This window comes from Bos taurus, chromosome 14 (assembly GCF_002263795.3).
Source record: "Bos taurus isolate L1 Dominette 01449 registration number 42190680 breed Hereford chromosome 14, ARS-UCD2.0, whole genome shotgun sequence".
Lineage (NCBI taxonomy): Eukaryota > Metazoa > Chordata > Mammalia > Artiodactyla > Bovidae > Bos > Bos taurus.
In genome coordinates this window covers 30,351,680-30,373,064 of record NC_037341.1, presented here as the reverse complement: position 1 = coordinate 30,373,064, position 21,385 = coordinate 30,351,680, and the positions used below count along the sequence as shown (strand labels likewise).

At 46.2% G+C, this 21,385-nt stretch overlaps 1 protein-coding gene and 1 long non-coding RNA gene across 6 annotated transcripts in view; one reads left to right on the top strand and one right to left on the bottom strand.

The window, feature by feature from the left end:
* Positions 1–17,954, bottom strand: part of DNAJC5B (DnaJ heat shock protein family (Hsp40) member C5 beta) — a 93,072-nt gene extending 75,118 nt beyond the window's left edge. The window contains exons 1-2 of one of the 5 annotated variants that reach the window (XM_025001594.2): positions 17,841–17,954; positions 17,423–17,514 (exon numbers count right to left, since the gene is read on the bottom strand). The gene's annotated coding sequence lies outside the window, so the exon portion shown is untranslated. Of the gene's footprint in view, positions 1–13,569; positions 13,642–14,358; positions 14,427–17,422; positions 17,515–17,840 lie in introns of those variants that run through there. The other 4 variants (XM_059893273.1, XM_059893274.1, NM_001075866.2 and 1 more) reach the window with 4 other exon arrangements.
* An 11-nt stretch (positions 17,955–17,965) lies between these two features.
* On the top strand, positions 17,966–19,685 carry LOC132342201 (uncharacterized). The gene is made up of 2 exons (XR_009490496.1): positions 17,966–18,039; positions 19,422–19,685. It is a non-coding gene; the product is annotated as an uncharacterized lncRNA (long non-coding RNA).
* The last annotated feature ends 1,700 nt before the right edge of the window (positions 19,686–21,385 follow it).

Genomic DNA, 21,385 nt, shown 5'->3' with positions numbered 1-21,385 from the left:
TTCAATCCCTGGGTCAGGAAGATCCCCTGGAGGAGGGCATGGCAACCTACTCCAGTATTCTTGCCTGGAGAATCCCATGGACAGAGAAGCCTGGCGGGCCACGGTCCATGGGGTCACACAGAGTCCGACACGACTGAAATGACTTTGGAGCAGCAGCAGCATTGTAAATACACATTTCCCCCTCAGTTTTCTAAAGGTTTGTCTTTCAGATGAACAGCTAGGGCCCACTAACTTGTAATCAATTCATTGGCACAGCTTTTTGGTCTGCACGACCTTCTTCTGTCTTATGGAGTAAGTGGTACTTTACAACTGACAACATGTCATTACTAAGCACAGTTTTGCTGTCTGCTGAATGCCTTTGGAAGGTGCACAGACTGAATAGCTAGAGCTGAGATGCCTCTCCCAGTAGGTGCAAGTAGACAGGTCCCTTTCTTTTTCTTCTTTTTATATTTATTTGACTTCAATGGGTCTTAGTTGCGGCACACAAACTCGTAGTTGAGGCATGTGGGATCTAGTTCCCTAACCAGGGATCAAACCCCGATCCCCTGCATTGCACCAGTAGACAGTCTCCTTTCTGAGTGAGTTATGTAGTCAGGGGCACACACACACACATCTATGACTTCTAAGCCTGCAGGATTAGATAGGCTCTGATGCTGTCTCCCTCCTGTCTACCTAGGTGGGCACTTGTGCAGCTTGGGCTCTCCTCAAAGGCTCAAAGATCCAAAGCTGAGCCCTGTCACCCCTTCCAGGGCCCTCACCACCCCTGTCAAGCCTCCCCTGGGCATTCCCAACTGCTCTACTCCTGCTTCTCCCAGACTCTTCCATGAGTCCTGCACCACTGTCCAGAGTGCTCCAGAAGCCATGAACATTCTGTCAGAATGTCCTCGCAGCCAGAGACCATTGGTGAGAGCTGATCCAGAGCCACACACACAGAGACTGATCAGCTGGCCACCACCAAAGCCCCACCAGCTGTCAGGGCAACAACCAATAAAGTGAAACTAGTGAGGGCGTTAGTCACTCAGTCATGTCCAACTCTGTGTGACCCTGTGGACTGTGTAGACTGCCAGGCTGCTCTGTCCATGGGATTTCCCAGGCAAGAATACTGGGATGGGTAGCCATTCCCTTTCTCCAAGGGATCTTCCCAACCCAGGGATCGAACCTGGGTCTCCCACGTTTCAGGCAGATTCTTTACTGTCTGAGCCTCCAGGGGAGCCAGAGGACCCCTGCAGTCCTTCAGCTCTCCTTGCGGGGTCTTCTCTCTCGGGCTTCTCCATTCTGTCAGGGCCAGACACTAAGTATAGAACTCAGGAAACCAGTTAAATGACTAGCCCTGGAAGTAACAAGCTGGGTCCCCACTCGAAGTAGCTCTTACCTGGGACACAATCCACACCCTCCCAAAGAGCTGAGCACGGATAATCTCAGCATGGGGTGGGAGGGTCAGTGACAAGGGCTTCCCCACAAAGGAAGCTGTGACCCTGCCCAGCACCCTCTGGTGGGTGTCCCAGGGCCAGGTGTCAGGACTTGGACATCCAGAAAGTGGTCTCAAAAGCCTTTGCCGTATCTTTCTTAGAGACAGAGCGAAACAGTCAAAAGAACAATTTTCAACATTTGATCTCACGTTAGGAAAATGAAGCCGAGCAGCTCTTCCCTGTGACTGTATCGCCCTCTGGTGTTCAAAATGTAATGAACTGTAAACAGGAATTGCAGCTGCTAAGCAGTCCTCACCCCAAATCACCCATTCTGTTTAATATCCCTGGACTTCTCAGGTAGCACACTGGTAAAGAATCTGCTTGCCAATGCAGGAGATTCAGGAGACCGGGGTTCAATCCTTGGATGGGCGAGATCCCTGGAGTTGGGAATGACAATTCACTCCAGAATTCTTGCCTGGAAAATTCTATGGACAGAGGAGTCTGGCATGCTACAGTGGGGTCACAAAGAGTTGGACATGACTGAACACACGCACAGACAGATAACTCATCGCTGACGCAGCTCCCTCAGCCACCTGAGATTCTGAGAATCACCAAGAAAAACACTCATGGAAATATCAGGGTGGGGCAAGACATGGCTAGAGGGGACACCGCCCTTTTGCTGCATTCTTCTGAAGCTGAAGTTTTGCAATAGTGTCAAGTAGCTAGGCAGTTGGGGGGTTTAAAACATAACCTTATAAAAATCTGTTCTGGAATTTGTCTGAAGGGGGAAACTTAGGGGCAGTTGCTGCAATTCAGAGGTCTCACACCCATTGACTGGGCCAGAGCAGAAGACCCAAGAGCTCCAGGCAGCAAATCTATAACCAGCACATCAGTGCCTGCTGGCTGCTGCTGGGGGAGGCCGAGGCCAGGAGCCGTTCCTGCTCTCGCTCGCTCGCTCGCTCACTCTCTCTTTCTCTGGCACATTACAGAGGTCCCGAAACACCAGATCTTAGGTGTTCCTCAACCAGCAAGGTGGGGTAAGTTTTTTAAAGGCAGGAGTATACTGCAGTCTGAAATGGCTGCACTGGCCTCACCCTCAGCTACCTTGAATTTACAGCTTCAAGTTACCAGTTAGAAGAGGAGACAACTCATCTACACTTAAAAGCACACTCCAGGGTATATGCCCCGTAGTGGGATTGCTGGGTCATATGCTAGTTTTATTCCTAGTTTTTTAAGGACTCTCCATACTCTTCTCCATAGTGGGTGTATCCATTTGCACTCGCACCAATAGTGTAAGAAGGTTCCCTTTTCTGCACACCCTCTCCAGCATTTATTGTCTGTAGACTTTTTGATAGTGGCCATTCTGACTAGTGTGAGGTGATACTTCACTGTGGTTTTGATTTGCATTTCTCTAATAATAAGTGGTGTTGAGCAGTATGTGTTTATTATGCACCTGTATGTTTTCTTTGGAGAAATATCTGTTTAGATCTTCTGCCCACTTTTTGATTGGGTTGTTAATTTTTCTGGTATTGAGCTGCATGAGCTGCTTGTGTTTTGGAAACTAATTATTTGTCAGTTGTTTTTGTTTGCTATTATTTTCTCCCATTCTGAGGGCTGTCTTTTCATCTTGCTTGAAAAAGACACCTGTACCCCATTGTTCACTGCAGCACTATTTACAATAATAGCTAGGACATGGAAGCAACCTAGATGTCCATCGGCAGATGAATGGATAAGGAAGTTGTACATGTACACAATGGAATGTTACTCAGCCATAGAAAGGAATGCATTTGAGTCAGTTCTAATGAGGTGGATGAACCTAGAGCCTATTATACAGAGTGAAGTAAGTCAGAAAGAGAAAGACAAATGTCATATATTAACATGTATATATGGAATCTGGAAAGATGATACTGATGATCCTACATACAGGGCAGCAAAGAAGCCACAGACATAAAGAACAGACTTTTGGATTCAGTGGAAGGAGGAGAGGGTGAGATGGTTTGCAAGAATAGTATTGAAACATATACATTACCATATGTAAAATAGATGACCAGTGTGAGTTTGATGTATAAAGCAGGGCACCCAAAGCAGGTGCTGTGTGACAATCTGGAGGGATAGGATATGGAGGGAGGTGGGAGGGGGGTTCAGGATGAGGGGGACACGTGTACTTATGGCCAATTCATACTGACGTACGGCAAAAAACCATCATGATAATGTAAAGCAATTATCCTCCAGTTAAAATAAATAATTTTTTTAAAAAGCACACTCCACAATCCGAGGCAGCTGACAAGGAGGAGCAGATGACAGTGCAGGACAGGCAGGCTGGGGAGGGGAGAGGAGGGGTTCCCTGGGAGCCAGAGCACAGGAACAAGGACCTTCCCTCCGCAGTTCTCACTGGGGAACTCCCACCAGTCTGGTGCCCAGACGGGATGGCATGGCAGGTGTGTCAGTTTCTGGCCACGCTGAACAAGCTAGTACAAAGTGGATGCCTTAGAACAATGGAAGCGTATCATCTCACAGTCCTGGGAGGCTGAAGTCTGCAATCGAGGTGTTGTGGACCAGGTTGGCTCGTTCTGGCGGCTCTGAGGGAACAAAGCTCGCGGCACTCTCCTGGCTTCTGGCGCTGGGCCATCCTTGGCGTGCCTCAGTCTCTGCCTCCCTAGCCACAGTGTCCTTCCCGCTCCGTCTTCACATGGTGCTCCTCTCTGTGTGTGTCTGTCTCTGCGGCTCCTCTTACAGACTACAGTCATGTGGGATTAAGGACCTACCCTGCCCATTCCAATATCCTTGCCTGGGAAGTCCATGGACAGAGGAGCCTGAGGGGGCTACGGTCCATGGGGTCACCAAAGAGTCATATGACTGAGCGACTAAACAAAGCTCCTACTCCAGGGTGTCCTCATCGTAACTGACATCTTAATTCCATGGGCAGAACCGTACTTTCAGGAAGGTCACATCCATACACACTGGGATTACGACGTTTCTCCTTTAGTAACACAGTTAAACCCACAACAGGACTGTAAGGCTGGGCAGGCTGGAGGTTCTCATTAGGCCTCTTCAGTGGTGTGCTAGAAAATATTCAACAACCAGATTTCCAGGGGAGAAAAAGCTCTAGTGGTCAAGTGTTTGCAAATTTTCTTGGCATAACTATTCCCTCACAGGCCTGCTTCAAGCTACCAACATAACACCAAGCTTGCCAAAATTCCAGAAAATTTAACAATGTGCATCCCTCATCCACTGGTGCAAACCAACTCCCACGTGCTGTTGAGCCTACAATATTTTAAAATGTCAATGGCTAAAAGGAGTTGTCCAAAACAGTTTGTTCTATATGTTTACATGGGCTTCTCTTGTGGTACAGTGGTGAAGTGTCTTCCTGCCAGTACAGGAAATGCAGGTTTGATCTCTGGAGGAGGGCATGGCAACCCACTCCAGTATTCTTGCCTGGAAAATTCCATGGGCAGAGGAGCCTGGAGGGCTACAGTCCAAAGGGTTGCAAAGAGTTTGACATGACTGACCACACACACGTATAGGTTTACCTGTTGAGGCCAGGGTGCCCCTACAACTTTTGATTATCTGTACATAAAGTGACCAGTTCTGTATACTGCATATTAACTTTTAAATCTGAGCACGCCTTGGGGCCATTCTATTTTCTGGGCCTCCCTAACCCTGAAGCAGCAGCAGCAGCATTCTCCTTCCAACCTCCCAGACACTCTGCCCACCACCTCTGATGTCCTTACCATCCACTGGTCCCGTTTGCCCCATGGCCGTCCCCAGGCCTATCAACTCACCCACGCTCCTCGGGATCTTGGCACTCAGCTCTCACTCTCTCCACCCCAAGTCCTGTCACTGACCTTTGACCTCGGGGCCTTCAGCTCCCATGTAGGCCTCCCAGCCAGCACACCCTCCCTTGTGACTCCTTGTTCAGATACCTGGATGTTCTCCAGGTCACAAACCTTGAACTCCAGCCTCACCCACTACTGCCTACCTCACCAGCTAACCTCCCTGTGCTCTTGGTACTACCATCTCACTAGTACCCCCCTAGCTCCCCAAATCTGTCAGTTGTTCCTTTCTTCCGCCCTCTCCCTGTTCAGCCTAGATACTGTAACTATAATATTCCCTTGTCCATGCTCCCAATTCCTTTCACCACCCCAGCCAACATCCAGTTGTGGATCCATGGCTGAGGCAGATACCAGAACCACAGACCCATGGTCTCTGTTAGCAGCTGCAACCCTGCCTCATACCCTCTGTGTGTCTTGTGGCCGAGTCCTGGCCGACTCTTTGAGACCCCATGGAAGGCAGCACGCCAGGCCTCCCTCTCCCTCACTATCTCCCAGAGTTTGCCTTTGTGTCCTAGGGGAACCCTAATCCTTTCACCATCCTCCATCACTCTCATCCCAAACTCTTTCTTCACTTCCGTCAAAAGACATTATGTGCCACTCGGGAAAAAAACATAGAGTACTCGATGGTTAAATGTATTTTCACATATGTTCATTTGACCTCCACAGAAGCTGGGTCAGGCAGGCAGGGAAAGGGTTCTTATTCCCATTTCATAAGCCAAGAGACTCCTCTGAGGCTCAGAGGAGTTTCATGTTAACACCGGACAAAGTACTAGCAAAGCCTCGGTTGGTGCACAGGTCTCCCAGGTCCAAGAACCCCGAGTCAGGCAGTGAAGTGGATATTTGTCCAAGCGCATGAGTGAGTCCTTAGCAGCCAGGACGAGCAACCATGTCTCTGCATACCTTCCAGATTCTTTATCCACCTCTAGGGTGTGCTGCCTTCACAACAATGGCTCTATTGCTCTCAAAGCGCCTGAAGTCCGTTTATCCTTATGTTTGTGTATGTGTGTTAGTTGCTCGTGCATGCGAGAGTGTGTGCTAAGTCATTTCAGTCATATCCGACTCTTTGTGACCCCATGGACTGTAGCCCATCAGGCTTCTCTGTCCGTGGGATTCTCCAGGCAAGAAAACTGGAGTGGTAGCCATTCCCTTCTCCAGGAGATCTTCCCCACCCAGGGATCAAACCTGCACCTCCTGCATTTCAGGCAGATTCTTTACTGTCTGCGTCACCAGGGCAGCCCCCCTTTTAGGTTTAAAAAATTTTAAAGTAGAATGATCTTGAAAACAATAAGCGATGTTATTTTACTTTTTTTTCTGTGTTGTTCCCACCAAGGACTGTTTCTCTGTGTAAATATCTGACAATGTCCTCAGAGCCTTGCCTGACACAAGCACAGCTGCCCTCGGCTCTTGTCATCAGGTTTGCAGGCTCTGGAAACAAGACCAACAACAAAACAAAGGGAGCCAGACCAGGGATCTAATCTAGAAATGTCGTCCCATGCAGCCCAGATGCATGCCTGTTTGGCCTGCCATGGAGAATCCTCTGGGTGGATCCCTGCAAACTAACAGTCAAGCTGAGTTTCTGTGAATACATGATATAAGCCAAAGCCACTTCCGTTGGGAATGGGGTCCATAGTGAGTCATTCACTTCAATTCCAGACAGATGGGAATCTTAGCCCTTTCCAGGCCCTTCCAGCAAAACATGAAGACTAAAGGGAATCGGCTTCTGTTCATAAGGTCCATCCCATCCCAGCATCTCTAGCGATACTTGCTTTGTTTGTGCTGTTGTTGTCGTTCAGTCACTCAGTCATGTCCAGTTCTTTGCGATCCCACGAACTGCAGCACACCAGGCTTCCCTGTCCATCACAAAAATCCCAGAGCTTGCTCAAACTCATGTCCATTCAGTCGAAGGTGCCATCCAATCATCTCATCCTCTGTCTCCCGCTTCTCCTCCTGCCTTCAATCCTTCCCAGCATCAGAGTCTTTTCCAGTGGGTCTGCTCTTCGAATCAGGTGGCCAAAGTTTTGGAGCTTCAGCATCAGTCCTTCCAATGAATATTCAGGGTTGATTTCCTTTAGGACTGACTGGTTTGATCTCCTTGCCGTCCAAGGGACTCTCAGGAGTCCTCTCCAACACCACAGTTTGAAAGCATCAATTCTTTGGCACTCAGCCTTCTTTATGGTCCAGTTATCATACATCAGTGTACATGCAGGCAGACACGCAAGAGGGGTGCTGACGTCCCTTGTTGTCTGTCGGAGCCTGCATGTCTTTCTGCCCCTCAGCTGCTGCCTTGGAGATAAACTGTTCTTCACTTGCCCCGCAGCCCTGCCCCCACACCCTCAGAACTGATATCTCTGGGGAACACTGGCCTGGGGGACAGATGACTCAGCCCGTGACTGTAAACTTGGGTAAGACATAAGAGGAACCTCTGATTCCTCCTCTCTAGGAACCGAGGTTTGCTGTGACCTACCCAACTCAGCTGCACTGTTAGGACTGCCTATGTTGTCCCAATGAAGGGGACTCGCAGGAAGCAGCCCTGAGAGGGGACAGAGGAGTCCCCTTTATATAAGGTTGGTTTAGGGGCTCCCAGTACAGTGTTTCCTGACAGTGCTGGTGGAGGTAGAAAGTAAGGAGCAGCAACTTGTAAGCTGAGGAGCAGACCCAACAAAGGGAAAGCCCAGGCCTGTCCCATGGGTGAATCAGCAGGTGGCACCCCTGTAGAATTTTTGATTCATGTGCATTTTATCCTGGCTTTATGGGCAGATTTTGGGGATGGGTAGAACAGGATGAAGGGCTTCTCATATGGCGCTAGTGGTAAAGAATCCGCCTGCCAATGAAGGAGATATGGGTTCAATCCCTGGGTTGAGAAGATCCCTTGGAGGAGGGCATAGCAACGCACTCCAGCATTCTTGCCTGGAGATCCCATGGACAGAGGAACCTGGTGGGCTACAGTCCATGGGGTCGCAAAGAATTGAACATAACTGAAGCAACTTAGCACACACACCCTGAAATCCAAGTTGGGGAGGAAAAAGGGTCTGGTTACTGTTTACACTATGAAGGGCAATAGAGGATAAAATGCCCACCAAGTCTTTGAAAAGCAAAATAACAGGAAGACCATCAGGAATAATACTTATAGGCATAGATGTCTATTCACCAAGATTCACTGAATACCTATGAGCCCTGGGGACTCTAGCAAACAAATGAAAGAGATCCAGAGCCTGTATCAACTACAGTGTCCTCTAAAAGCTAAGTGCCTGGAGAGTCCTTGGCCAGCCTTATTGAAAGCATCATCTCTGAGAAGAAAAATATCTGCTACTCTGAGCTTAACTTTGATTGGCAGTGGGGCTCTGACATTTTAGAGTTTAGAGATAACCCGCCTTGTGGCACCTGTATAAGTACAGTTCGAAGCACATTTCATAGATTTAGAGAAAAGACTAATCTTTTTGCCCAAGAAATATGATCTGATAAGTCAGGTTGGCCAGTTGACTCCATGATGGAAGAAAATTTAGCTTGTGCTAAATTTGTGTGGCTGCAGAGGGAGTTCTCTTACTTTAGATTTGAAAAGAGGTACATGGAAGGAGAGAGTGCCCCCAGAGTGGAGCCAGGAAGAGTTTAAAGCATCCACCGCGTGAGGAGCTGAGGATGGGGTACAAGGAAAAGGACACTTCAAAACCAAGTTTGACTTCGATGTTAATCAACAGGGGGTTTGTGAGATCACCATAGGAGCATAGCCATAGTAGACATTGAAGAGAATGAAGCTGACATAAAAATGGTATAACAAAACACAGTTTCCCGTTTTTTTAAAAAAAGGAAGGCCTATGTTTGGGCTTCTCTGGTGGCTCAGATGCTAAAGAATCTGTCTGCAGTACAGGAGACCTGCAGTACAGAGTTCAATCCCTGGGTCAGAAAGATCCCCTGGAGAAGAGAATGGCAACCCACTCCAATAATCTTGCCTGGAGAATTCCATGGACAGGGAAGCCTGGAGGGCTACAGTCCATGGGTCTCAAAGAGCAATTAACACACACAAGGCTTCTGTATAGTAATCTCATTTTTAAAAGTAGATCTATGCATCTGTGTATAGACATACGTACACAGAGATGCAGCATGCACATAATACATACTCAGACACATTTGTATATGCACAAAACCTTTCTGGAGAGTATGTAAAACTTGCAAAATCTCCATGGAGGAAAAGGACTGGGGCCTGGGCGGGGGCAGGGAGAATTGTTTTTCATTGCGTAGCCACTGTTTAATTTTTTTTTTTTTTTACAACATGCACATATAACTTTTCAATTAAAACACTATTTTTTTTTTTTCATTAAACTATGTTTGAGGAAGAATTACCAGCACCAAGAAGGGCCCCCTGCTTTGAGCAGCTGTGCACTGTCAGCATTTAACACCCCACCTCAATAGCTCTGCCGTCTAGTCTCGTCTGTGGCCAGTCTTCTCCTTTCTGGCCATGCTCCACGCCACTTCCAGTTTTCTCTTTCAGAAACGTAGGTGGGATGGGGTGGGAGGTGGGAGGGAGGTTCTAGAGGGAGGGGGCATATGTATACCTAGAGCTGATTCATATTGATGTATGTCAGAGTCCACCACCATATTGTAAACAAATTATCCTCCAATTAAAAATAAGTTTAAATTAAAAAAAAAAAAAGTAGGGTTACCTAAGCCAAGAAATCCTCTTTGCCTCCTGTTTCTTTTGGGATAATATGAAGTCTCCCTGGTGTGAGGCATTATCAGGAAGTGATACCGCAGCTAGGACAGTGTCTGCTGGGCCTTTTCTGGCTGTCTCCCTTCACTTCTCCTCCAAGTAATCCAGGCGTGGTCGATCAACAAGGCCTCATTAGTCCTCCTTTCTAAAGCTCCTGGAAGCCCACTGTCTTCCTCTCTTGCCACTCTCACTAATCTAGACCCAGTTCATCACCTCCTTGGTTTATCCTGCCAGCATCCTAATTGAGACGCCTTTCTCCAGTCTCTCTTCGTTCCCATCTTTTCTCTGAACACTACATTCTTTTAGAATGCTAGTAGTATCCTGTCCCTCCCCTGCTTATAACCCTTTAGAGTGGCCCACTGATGTCAAGCTAAAGTCCCAGCTCCTTAGCAAGGCTAGCCTCTGCATATTTATCCAGAGCCATCTCCTCCCAGCTCCTTCCCCTCGACTCAGACTTGACTTCCACCAACTCCTGTGAACTGGTCAGAAGAGACAGAATGTCTCCTCTGAGTCTTTGACGTGCTGTGTGCTCAGTTGCTCAGTCATGTCCAACTCTGTGACCTCATGGACTGTAGCCCTCCAGGCTCCTCTGTCCATGGGATTCTCCAGGCAAGAATGCTGGAGTGGGTTGCTATGAGAACCCATATGAGATCCTCCAAGGGATCTTCTCAACCCAGGATTGAACCCATATCTCCTTCATTGGCAGACAAGATTCTTTACCACTAGCGCCACCTGGGAATCATCACTGACATGTTAATCCCTGTCTTAAAACATTCTTCTCCCTTCTCCCTGGTGTTCCAACCACACCCAGGTTAATCCTTCAGCATAAAGGGTCATACGTAATAAGAATGTCATGAGAAGATCATAAATAATGGGGGAAGAAAGTGGTCACCCCTTTGAGGAGGACTCATGCAGGAGTTTAGCTGTCAGAAGAGACCTGCATAAGAAAGAACACAGTGGCAGGAAAGTTCTGGGCAAGCTGGAGAAAGGGAAGCAAAGGGATCCATCCAGTGCACGGTGGGGGGAGGACCAGGTGAACAGGTGGCCGAGGAGAGGTGCGGCCCAGGGAGGCTACAGAAAGTGAAGGACCTCTTGAAAGCCAAGATGAGTTTATATATGCATGCTAAGTCACTTTAGCCATGTCCAACTCTGTGTGACCCCATGTACTGTAGCCCGCCAGGCGCCTCTGTCCATGGGATTCTCCAGGCAAGAACACTGGAGTGGGTTGCCGTGCCCTCCTCTAGGGGATCTTCCCAAACCAGAGATTGGACATGCCTCCTTTACGTCTCTTGCATTGGTCAGTGGGTTCTTTACCACTTGGCCACTTGGGAACCTCAAGATGAGTTCAGTCCTCATTTTTTTAAACAGTGGGAAACCTGAACTGTTTTAAAACTGGCAAGTGACAAACTCTAGTGTTTGTTTTAGAAAGATGTGACTGGCAGAGTGCAGAGGAATGAAGCTGGGGAGATGACTTACCCTGGGAAACACGATGGGAAACAGCCTGGTCCAAGGCAGCAGCCAGCAGAACCAGCAGGAAGTGATGGATTCCAGAGAGATGTGGAGCCATAACCTCCTGGGCCTGGTGGCCAAGTGCCAGGGAGGACTCACGGTTCTAGCTAGAATAGCTGGGAATGTGCTGAGGTCATGGGCCGAGATGGGAGTCACAAAAGGAGATCAGATTTGGAGGAAGATAATGAATCAGATTTAGAGCATGTTGACTTGGAGTGTAAAGTCAGGAAGCCCAGGTCCATAATTAAAGTCCAACACAACTCTGGTTACGGCAGGTAGGCCCTTTCACAGAGAGCACCTGTCAGGGTGGGTTTCATCCTTCCTGGAGTGTCATGTTTCCATGACTCCAGTTTCCTTGTCCCAAAGCAACCTTGTGAACTGTTTGTATCACATGCAAAGAAGGAGTTGTGAAAGCACAGGGAGAGGGTGGAGATGAGGGCTGAGCGGGACAAGACCCACTGTGCTGGGGCCAAAATTCGTGCCAGAAAATTGTCTTCCTCCCCAAGCTTGCATCAGTCACTGTTCTGTTTCTCTTCAAAGTTCTCTCAAGTCCTAACTGTGCTGTAATGAGCAACCTGAACACTGGAGACAACTTTGCGTCTGCCCTGGGCACTCTGAAGTCCTGGGCACTCTGAAGTCCTGGGCACACTGAAGTCCTGGGCACTCTGAAGTCCTGGGCACACTGAAGTCCGTAAAATCACTTCTCATGTGGTTATGCAGTTCTTTCTTTGCTTTTGAACTCTTCACAGGTGTATATCTCATCTCCTCACCTAAATCCTTCATTGTTAAAAGAACCCAATTTATGGCAAACATTGCATTTTGTTATTGCCACTGTGCCTGGTATACTGATACATCGTCCCTTGTCAAAAACTACAGATTTGATTGACACTGAATTCATTTGGGGTAGAAAGAAGAAAGGATAATAACCACCTTGGAAGGACAGGATACAAGAAATTATATGCTGGTAAGAGGAGTAAGATAGTGTCAGTTCCTAGCATACAAAGAACTGATTCTAACATGAAAGGAAAGCTTTCACCTCTGCTGATAGAAATGGCTTTGCATTCTAAACATGCTTGAAAGGAGCAGAAGAATACTGACATTCTAGTTGTCAAGTGAGTGGTCTTCTCAACTGGCTAACAAGTCTGTTTTTCTTGGACCACCTTTTGTTTATAAGCAGTATTGGTAAAATAATAAAATAGTTAACTATACTACATGGTGTGGCTTTCCTGATGGCTCAGTGGATAAAGAATCCTCCTGCAGTGCAGGAGACATAGGAGATGTGGGTTTGATCCCTGCACTAGGAAGATCCCCTGGAGGAGGAAATGGCTATACACTCCAGTATTCTTGCCTGGGAAATCCCATGGCAGGAGCCTGGTGGGTTACAGTCCATGGGTTTGCAAAGAGCTGGACACAATTGAGTGACTCACACACACACACACACACACACACAAGCATTACAATCACCCTTCATCCTACACTGGGGAACTGGAGGAATGGGCCCTACCACTCACAACGTTCAGCAGAGGCACAACCGGATGAAGTGGAATGACTCAAAACTGATTCAGAGTCTTCTCCTGAGAGCAGCCCAAAGCTCGCCTCTGGAGGTTGGCAGAGAAGAGGGCAGAAGGCCCTAGGGTGTCTGCTTCTCACTCCTGCCAAGGGCTCCATTCCCCTTCCTTTTAGAGCACATCTTGCACTTTCTGTGATTCCCCCAAGGGCAAGGTAAACAGCAGGAGAGTTCCTTCTTGGCCCTGGTGGCAGCAGCGCCTGTTGGCTCCGGGTCACATTCCTTTCCAGACTTCACAAACCTTGGGTTACAAAGGGCTTGTTGCACAATTCTTGGGAGAGTGGGTATGGGGGCTGGGCTAAGTTGAAGGGGGGTGTCTGGTATGTGTCAACCATCCAGGTGTGGCTGTTTGCCAAGGCTCCCCAGGTGGCGGCATTGAGACAGGGAGGAGAGGAGCGGGGTACAGAGAGAGGGAGAGAGTCAAATGTCTCAGGATCTCTGGTGAGGCAGATTTCCTTTCTCTTTTTTCTCTCCCACAGCTGTTAATAACACTTGTCAGGATGCATTTCTCAGGTGGAAAGCTTTTCAAAAGTACAGTTGGCATACCTGTGTTTCAGCTTACTGGAGGCATTTGAAAGTTCAGAACCCACAATGGAGAATCTGAAACGAAAGCTCCTCTTATCTCTCCATTTTTCATAGTCAAGCTTTCTCCTGCCATTTTATGCGATAAGATGTATAAAATTACTCAATCTATTACACAACTTTTGAAATGAATATGGAAGCTGAAAGATATTGCCACAGCTTTGTTTCAACCCCATACCATGATGGAATCTTCTTTCCTGTTGGTAATCATTTCATAATTCTCCTTTATTAAAGACAATCTGTCTGAAAAACCAGAAAACTATGGAAGATCCTTATAGGATAAATGCATTTCAGTGAGTTAAAAAACAAGCTAGTGACCTAGAAAATATTAATCAGATCTTTGGAGCTGCTGGCTATACAAATGAGGTCTGTGCTTATATTGAACAATTCTTCATTTCATTTTCGTTCAGATTTGGGGACTTTAGGCTGATGTTAATATACTTGCAATGAATTCCGTTGGAGAAAACTCTGAGTATCTGTATTGGGGTGTGCCTGGACTCCAACTTACAGATTAATTAGCGCTGCAAGACATAGACAACTGTACATAAAATGGACTCTGGACATGCTAAGATTGCTCCTGAATTATCAGTAACTCTAAACAAGATGTTAATTCATGGTTTAAGTCAGGAAAGGCTCATTTAGGAGACAAACTAGGTAATAAAGATAGGTCAGTTACCATGGATGGTGTAAAGCTCCATGCCTGCCAGATTAAGTTTACTCACATTTGCATTTCCAGAGTACACACATACATACCACAGAGTATACACATGCACACACATAAGCCAAGTCTTCCCTGGTGGCTCAGACAGTGAAGAATCTGCCTGCAACACAGGAGACACAGGTTCAATCCCTGGGTCAGGAAGATCCCCTAGAGAAGGGAATAGTAAATAGCAACCAATTCTGGTATTCTTGCCAGGAGGATTCCAGTAACAGAGGAGCCTGGCAGACATGACTGAACAACTATTACTACTACACATAAGAAAAGTGATCTACCTAAACTGGAAAAGGCCACAGAAAGTTTGTATATTTATTATAAAGCAAAATGCTCATTAACTGTATAAATTCCTTTTTTTTTTTTTTAATAGACTACTTCTAATCAGGCCTGATGCTGGGAAAGATTGAAGACAGGAGGAGAAGGGGAAAACAGAGGATGAGATGGCTAGGTGGCATCACCGTCTTGATGGACATGTGTTTGAGCAGGCTCCAGGAGTTGGTGATGGACTGGGAAGCCTGGTGTGCTGCGGTGCATGGGGTCACAGTGTTGGACATGACTGAGCAACTGAAATGAACTAAGATGAACTGAATCAGGTCAGAAGGCAGAGTAGGCAATCTGTTTCCCTGGATTCATTTTCATTGTATTCTCAGCCTTTTGAATGAGGTCTCAGGTGCTTTCTGTTGACCTTGGTCAAAGCTTGTTTTGTTTGGAGCTGAAGGCTGGGAGAACTCTGGTGAAGAGTGTCACCTACCTAGAGTACCAGAGTTTACCAATAACTACACTAAGGAAATAAAAGGAGATTTCCTTATCTTAGAATATTCTGACTTAGAAATTAAAATAGTCCAAGTATGAACCAGTAAATTCCTTCAGGATGAATTGGGGCAGGGAGTACTGAAGAGGCCACCAGGCTGAGAGTGAGAAGATTTAAGCCTTAGTCTCAAGATAGCACTAACAAGCTCAATGGCCTAAGTCAAGATATTTAACCTCTCTCTGCTGGTTTCCTTTTCTGGAAATTAGGACGTTGGAATGGATGATCTTTTAGTTACCCCCACCCCCCGCTGCCCCCCACAACTCTAAAAGTCTGTGGTGTGTGACTAACACAAGGGTCAGAGAACATTACAGTCAATAAATGTAAATGTAGACAAGTTAGAATATTCTGTGTTTTGTGGATGTTATTTTAGGTTAAACTTAAACATAGTTTTCAGGGCTTCCCAGATGGCACCAGTGGTAAAGAACTGCCAATTCAAGAGACGTAAGACTTGCAGGTTCGAAACCTGCATTGGGAAGATACCCTGAAGGAGGGCATGGAAACCCAGTCTAGTATTCTCGCCTGGAGAATCCCAAGAACAGAAGCCTGGTGGGCTATGGTCCATAGGGTCACAAAGAGTGGGACATGACTGAAGCAACTTAGCACAGCACAAATGTAGTTTTCAATGACTATAAAATGAATAAAGTCTAAACACTGGACCAATGAGCTTTTACTTTCCAAGGACTTGAGGTGGGGTCATAATCTAATTGTGAAAATCATAGCGGCTTCTCTAGATGGAAGTTGAATATGTGCTAGAGTCAATGTGCAAACACATTTTGTTTTTGACTGAGCCTCTGGATTTATTTACATGCTTTGTATTATTACTACTTTTATAGAGCAAGTGAATATTAGCTTTGCAGCTGAGATATATTTATTCCCAGGGTGTTGGAGGTCAGAGTGTTAAAATTGTGTGCTGTGGGTAGAGACTGGGTCTCCCCGCCTTGTCTGTTCCTCTTGGGGTCCCTGGCAGGCAACTAATCTACCTGTCAGAACACTGGACTGCTGCTTCCACTTGGGAAAGGAACATGGCAATAAACCTGGATCTCACAGGCGAATCTCAGTGTGCCTGCCCGAGCAGTCCTGCACTTGGCTCTGGGGTCGTGGTGTGCCGAGGGCAGCCAGTGTGGATGAGTCAGAGACTGGCACCCACCCCACCCTCCGCCCTCCTGGTAAACAGAGCAGCTATTTGCCGTCACTCAGAGCCTCCCAGGGCCTCGAGACTCCAGGAAGAAACAAATAAGTTAGAAGCCAAAACCCCAAGGCAAGGTAAAGAAAACAGAACTGTCTGCCTCCCCAGCGATGATTTCACTAGTGGGAGTTCTTTAGGAGGAGGAGTGGTAGACAGTCTCAACTGAACTGTTTTACTTTCTTCTCAACCAGAAGGCCCTTCTCTTTCACTGTTTCTAGGGGTGACCTTCTGCCTTTTAAGCCTTGAAACTTCAAAAGCAGACCTGAGAATCAATATTGGTTGCTAATCCATAATATTTTTTCCCTCCCTTTTATTTTGTTTGCATCTTTTTTATACAACCTTCTATTAAAATACTTCTTTCAGTTAACTTGGTTTTCATTTAGTTTATTCTTCCCCATAGAATTCCATGGACAGAGGAGCCTGGTGGGCTATAGTCCATGGGGTCACAAAGAGTAGCTTACTCATTTGAGGCTTCCCAGGTGGCACTAACGGAGGAGGCAATGGCACCCCACTCCAGTACTCTTGCTTGGAAAATCCCATGGACGGAGGAGCCTGGTGGGCTGCAGTCCATGGGGTCACTAAGAGTCGGACACGACTGAGCGACTTCACTTTCACCTTTCTCTTTCGTGCATTGGAGAAGGAAATGGCAACCCACTCCGGTGTTCTTGCCTGGAGAATCCCAGGGATAGTGGAGCCTGGCGGGCTGCCTTCTATGGGGTCGCACAGAGTCGGACACGACTGAAGCGACTTAGCAGCAGCAGCAGCAGCAGGTGGCACTAATGGTAAAGAACCTGCCTGACAATGCAGGAGAAATAAGAGACTCAGGTTCGATCCCTGGATTGGGAAAATCCCCTGGAGGAGGGCACGGTAACCCACTTCAGTATTCTTTCCTGGAGAATCCCAAGGACAGAGGAACCTGGAAGGCTACAGTCCATAGGGTCACACAGAGTCGGGCATAACTGAAGCAACTTAGCACTCACTCACATCATTCTGGTAAGAAGCTATTAAAAGAAGTATACCTGGATAAAAGAATAGACATCACCAGGCACTAATTGAAGACTGTTTTAGAAAGTAATTTTACACTGACCTGTTGAGGTTCCCTTACCTCTTTTGCACCCTTCAGTGGATGGGGAGAGGACTAGGCACCAACTGTCTTGGAAATGTTCTTGTGGTCTGTCTTCACAGTAGGAAGTCTGGCTGTTTGGAGAAGATGCCACAGCTGTGTTTCTGCTGGGAGCTCCTTTGTCATTTGGTCTGCTCATTTGGATCCTTTACATTGCCCGAAAGCAACTGGTGCATCATCTCTGTGCTTACACTGTTACTCCTAAGCCTGGAGACACACCTATCTTGTAGTCCTGTCCTCTGGATAGCCATTCCCTTCTCCAGGGGATCTTCCTAACCCAGAGGTTGAATCCAGGCCTACTACATTGCAGGCTGATTCTTTACTGTCTGAGCCATCAGGGAAGCCCCTTGTTCCTTTAGACACAGTAAATTTGTTCTGAGTTTAGCAAATGTCAACGTACCTGAACCGGAGTCATGGCTGGCTGATTCCTTCTAGCTCCATCAGGTAGCGTCTCACCTTTAATATATCAGATAACTTCTCCTTCTCAGTAGCCAGGGTTGAGCCTGGGCTGGACATTGTGATGTCACAGAGTGGAATCCTTACTCCTCCCAAAGGCCCATCTGGGACCCTCCAGTGGAGCACTTCCTCTCCTGTCCATGGTAGGAGGTTGGGAAGGTACACCCCCTAGTCTCTAAACTGACCCACGGAATGATAGAATCTTAAATGTGGGCAGAGATGTAGGAGACCTCATGACTCAGTTTTGGTCTAACTGCCTGACTTTGAAGCTGGGAAATCAAGGCCCAGGGTGGTTAAGTGTCAGAGATACATCTCAAAGCTGGGTGCTTTCAGGGTTGTCCCCTACCCTTCTGGACATGCCATTTTCACTCTAGGCTGTACTCTCTGGATCTTGTCAGCATCGCCATTTTCTGATAAGCACCTAATGGGGCTAATTCTTACCCGAATCCACTCACAGAAAGAGACCATTCGAACAATTTGAAATATAGAAAGAGAACAGAGTCTCAGTGAAAATCATTCGTTTTTCCAACAATGTATAGGCTGCCAGAAATAACAAATTCTCATCCTAGCCTGAACTCAGAAATCCTGAGCTAGCAGACCAATCCTAGATTAACCAGTAATGTGACTTCTGGGTGACCCGACGTTGCCCATGAGATCTGATGATAAGGAGAAAAGCTCAAAAGCCCGGGATTAGTGTTGCTGCAGTGCCAAATCAGGCCCCAGTGTTTGCTGAGGCGGGCACAGGAAGGAATGAGCTATAAAGAGGGAGGCTCTCACTGGAATTCTTTCCTTTCATACTCTTCACTTTCTCTAGATACTGTCCCCATATGGTATTCAAAAATTACCTGCATTCATTGCACGAAACGACTTGTATCTGTGAAGCTAGAGAATTGTGCTTTCGAAATCTCTCAAGGTGGGACGAGATATTGCACTCTTCTAATACCAACGACTAACGTTTTATATCATGCTTTAGCATTTACAAGCCACCTTCACATACATCATTTCATTTCATCTTCACAGCTCGGTGAGGCAGTGTATTTTTAGTACATTTTTATGGGTGAGAAAATTATAGCTTACAGAGGTTGTGACTTGCACAACATCACAAAGCTAATTACGTGAAAAGGGTAACATTAACTACAAACCAGATCTTCCAACCAAACTTTTCCCCAATATAGGGCTTCCGTGGGGATGGGAGGAATTGTCCTTTGGTCCATGAACACACTTGAGGGCAATTCCATTAAGCAGTCCTTTGAGAAATTAAGAAGAAATTATTCCCATGGATCATAAATACTTCTTTGCTAACCTCCTAAATGTCTTCATAAAAACTTAGAGAAATGATTGAAAAAGAAAGTGAAAGTGTTAGTCACTCAGTTGTATCTGACTCTTGGTGACCCCGTGGACTGTAGCCCACCAGGCTTCTCTGTCCATGGGATTCTCCAGGCAAGAATACTGGAGTGGGTTGCCATCTCCTCCTCTAGAGGATCTTCCTAAACCAGAGATCAAACCTGGGTCTCCCGCATTACAGGCAGATTCTTTACCAGCTAAGCCACCAGGGAAGCCCAAGAGAGTCTGGAGGGCTTGTGAAAACACAGATCACCAGCCCTGCCCTCAAGAACCCCAGTTCTGAGGCCTCAGGACATCGCTTTGAGAATCCTGCCCAGAAACTGGAAGTTCTACAGGAACAGGAAGTTCTACAGTTCTACAGTAGAACAGGAAGTTCTACTATCACAGAACCAGGAAACACAGTTTGGGACCCTGACTCTTTACCTATTAAAGACTCAGCAAAGCATTTGTACATTAAGGAATTTTGTTCTTTCTTTGCCTTTCCATTTTCTTTAATTAGGATTTCTTCCCACAGATAATGTTTATTTTTCCACGAAAATGCTTGTTTTTGTCCACCCCTTCACAGTTCTCCAAGGTTAAAAAATATCCCTTTTCCTTTATTTTGTACTTTTTAAACATGAAAATGTTGTAGATGAACATAATATCTGACTTTAAAGATGCCTGCATTAATTTGATTTCGATGACCTATTGAATACCAGTGTTAGCATATAATTACCAGGAGGTAAAACTCCAACATAGGTAAGGGATATTAACACACTGTGTGCTAGAGATTTTAATTAAGCCTTAGTGACCCTGAAGCCGGACTTTTCTTTAAGGGATGTTATGAGAATCAACATGATCTTGAAAAAAATAAATCTAACTCCAGGCCTTTTTCCAAGCCAAACTACTTGTGCTTCTTAGAAATGTAAGCATGCCTGAAGAATCAGAAAGATATATGTTGCTAATGTTTACTCCCACGAGACCCACCTCATGTGCTCATAAAAATTGTAAGATTTTCTCAAAACAAAGGTAGTACTGTACACCCCTACATAATTCATTTTTAAGTAGTGCTAATGACATTAGTAAGGGAAAATGTCAGCCAAGCTGCAATAAAACATTTCCAGGCCAATAAAAGTACTGTAGCTGAGTCGAATGCTTTAAAAATTACTGGGTTTGAAAGGTTAAAATAATAAATGATCACAGATCCAAGAAATAAAACGCTCAAGTCATTAGCAGAGACATTTTCTACTGTGTCATAACTCAAGTTGTAGGGACTCCTCAGTGTAGATCCTGTAAGGTGATCCTTTGAGGATCCCCTTTGCTATATGACTCCTCTCTTTTTGAAGAACAGAAAGTTATATACAGGACCAATAACACAGACATCTTAGGAAATTTCTAAAAACTATATTTTGTTTTGTAATGTATTTGTGTAATCCCATTTTGGCATAACAACCTGTTCTTTCAGAAATGCTTTAAGCCAAATATAAAGGCACACTGTGAAGATCTACATCTCCAAAAACTAAGGCTGATATTGATCTAATTTTCTCACCAAGGCACCTTTTCCGAAAATTTTTCCAATTTTTTTTTCAGTTCTACCTGTATACTGCCAGCGCATTATTTCCAACACATCTTCCTCCACCCTCCTCACGCGTGTGTGCTCAGTCATGTGACCCCATGAACTGCAGCCCTACCAGGCTCCTCTGTTCATGGGATTTCCCAGGCAAGAATACTGAAGTGGGTTGCCATTTCCTTCTTCACTACTGCTTACACCCGTGGAAGAAGCAGACACAATCATGGCTCAGGAGTTAAGGAATATATCATTTATTGAGCTTTGTGATTAGGTACTTAACATATACTTTCTTCTCACCACTCACTTGTGAGCTGCTGCTGCCAGGCAAGAACACTGGAGCAGGTTGCCATTTCCTTCTCCACACTTGTGAGCTAGATGTGTTGTTATTGCCATTAATTTGTAAGGACATAGTTCAGAGAAGTAAAATTTTCCTTGAACTCCGTGGTAGTGAGTGAAGACGAGACAACCTGAGGAATACCTGACTCCAGAGGTTGTGCTCTCTCGCCCAGACTGAATCATCCTAAAATGAGGTCTATTGCTTACACCTTCTCCTACTTTGGAGAATTATGCTTGGCCTTAAAAGCTGAGCTAGAGTT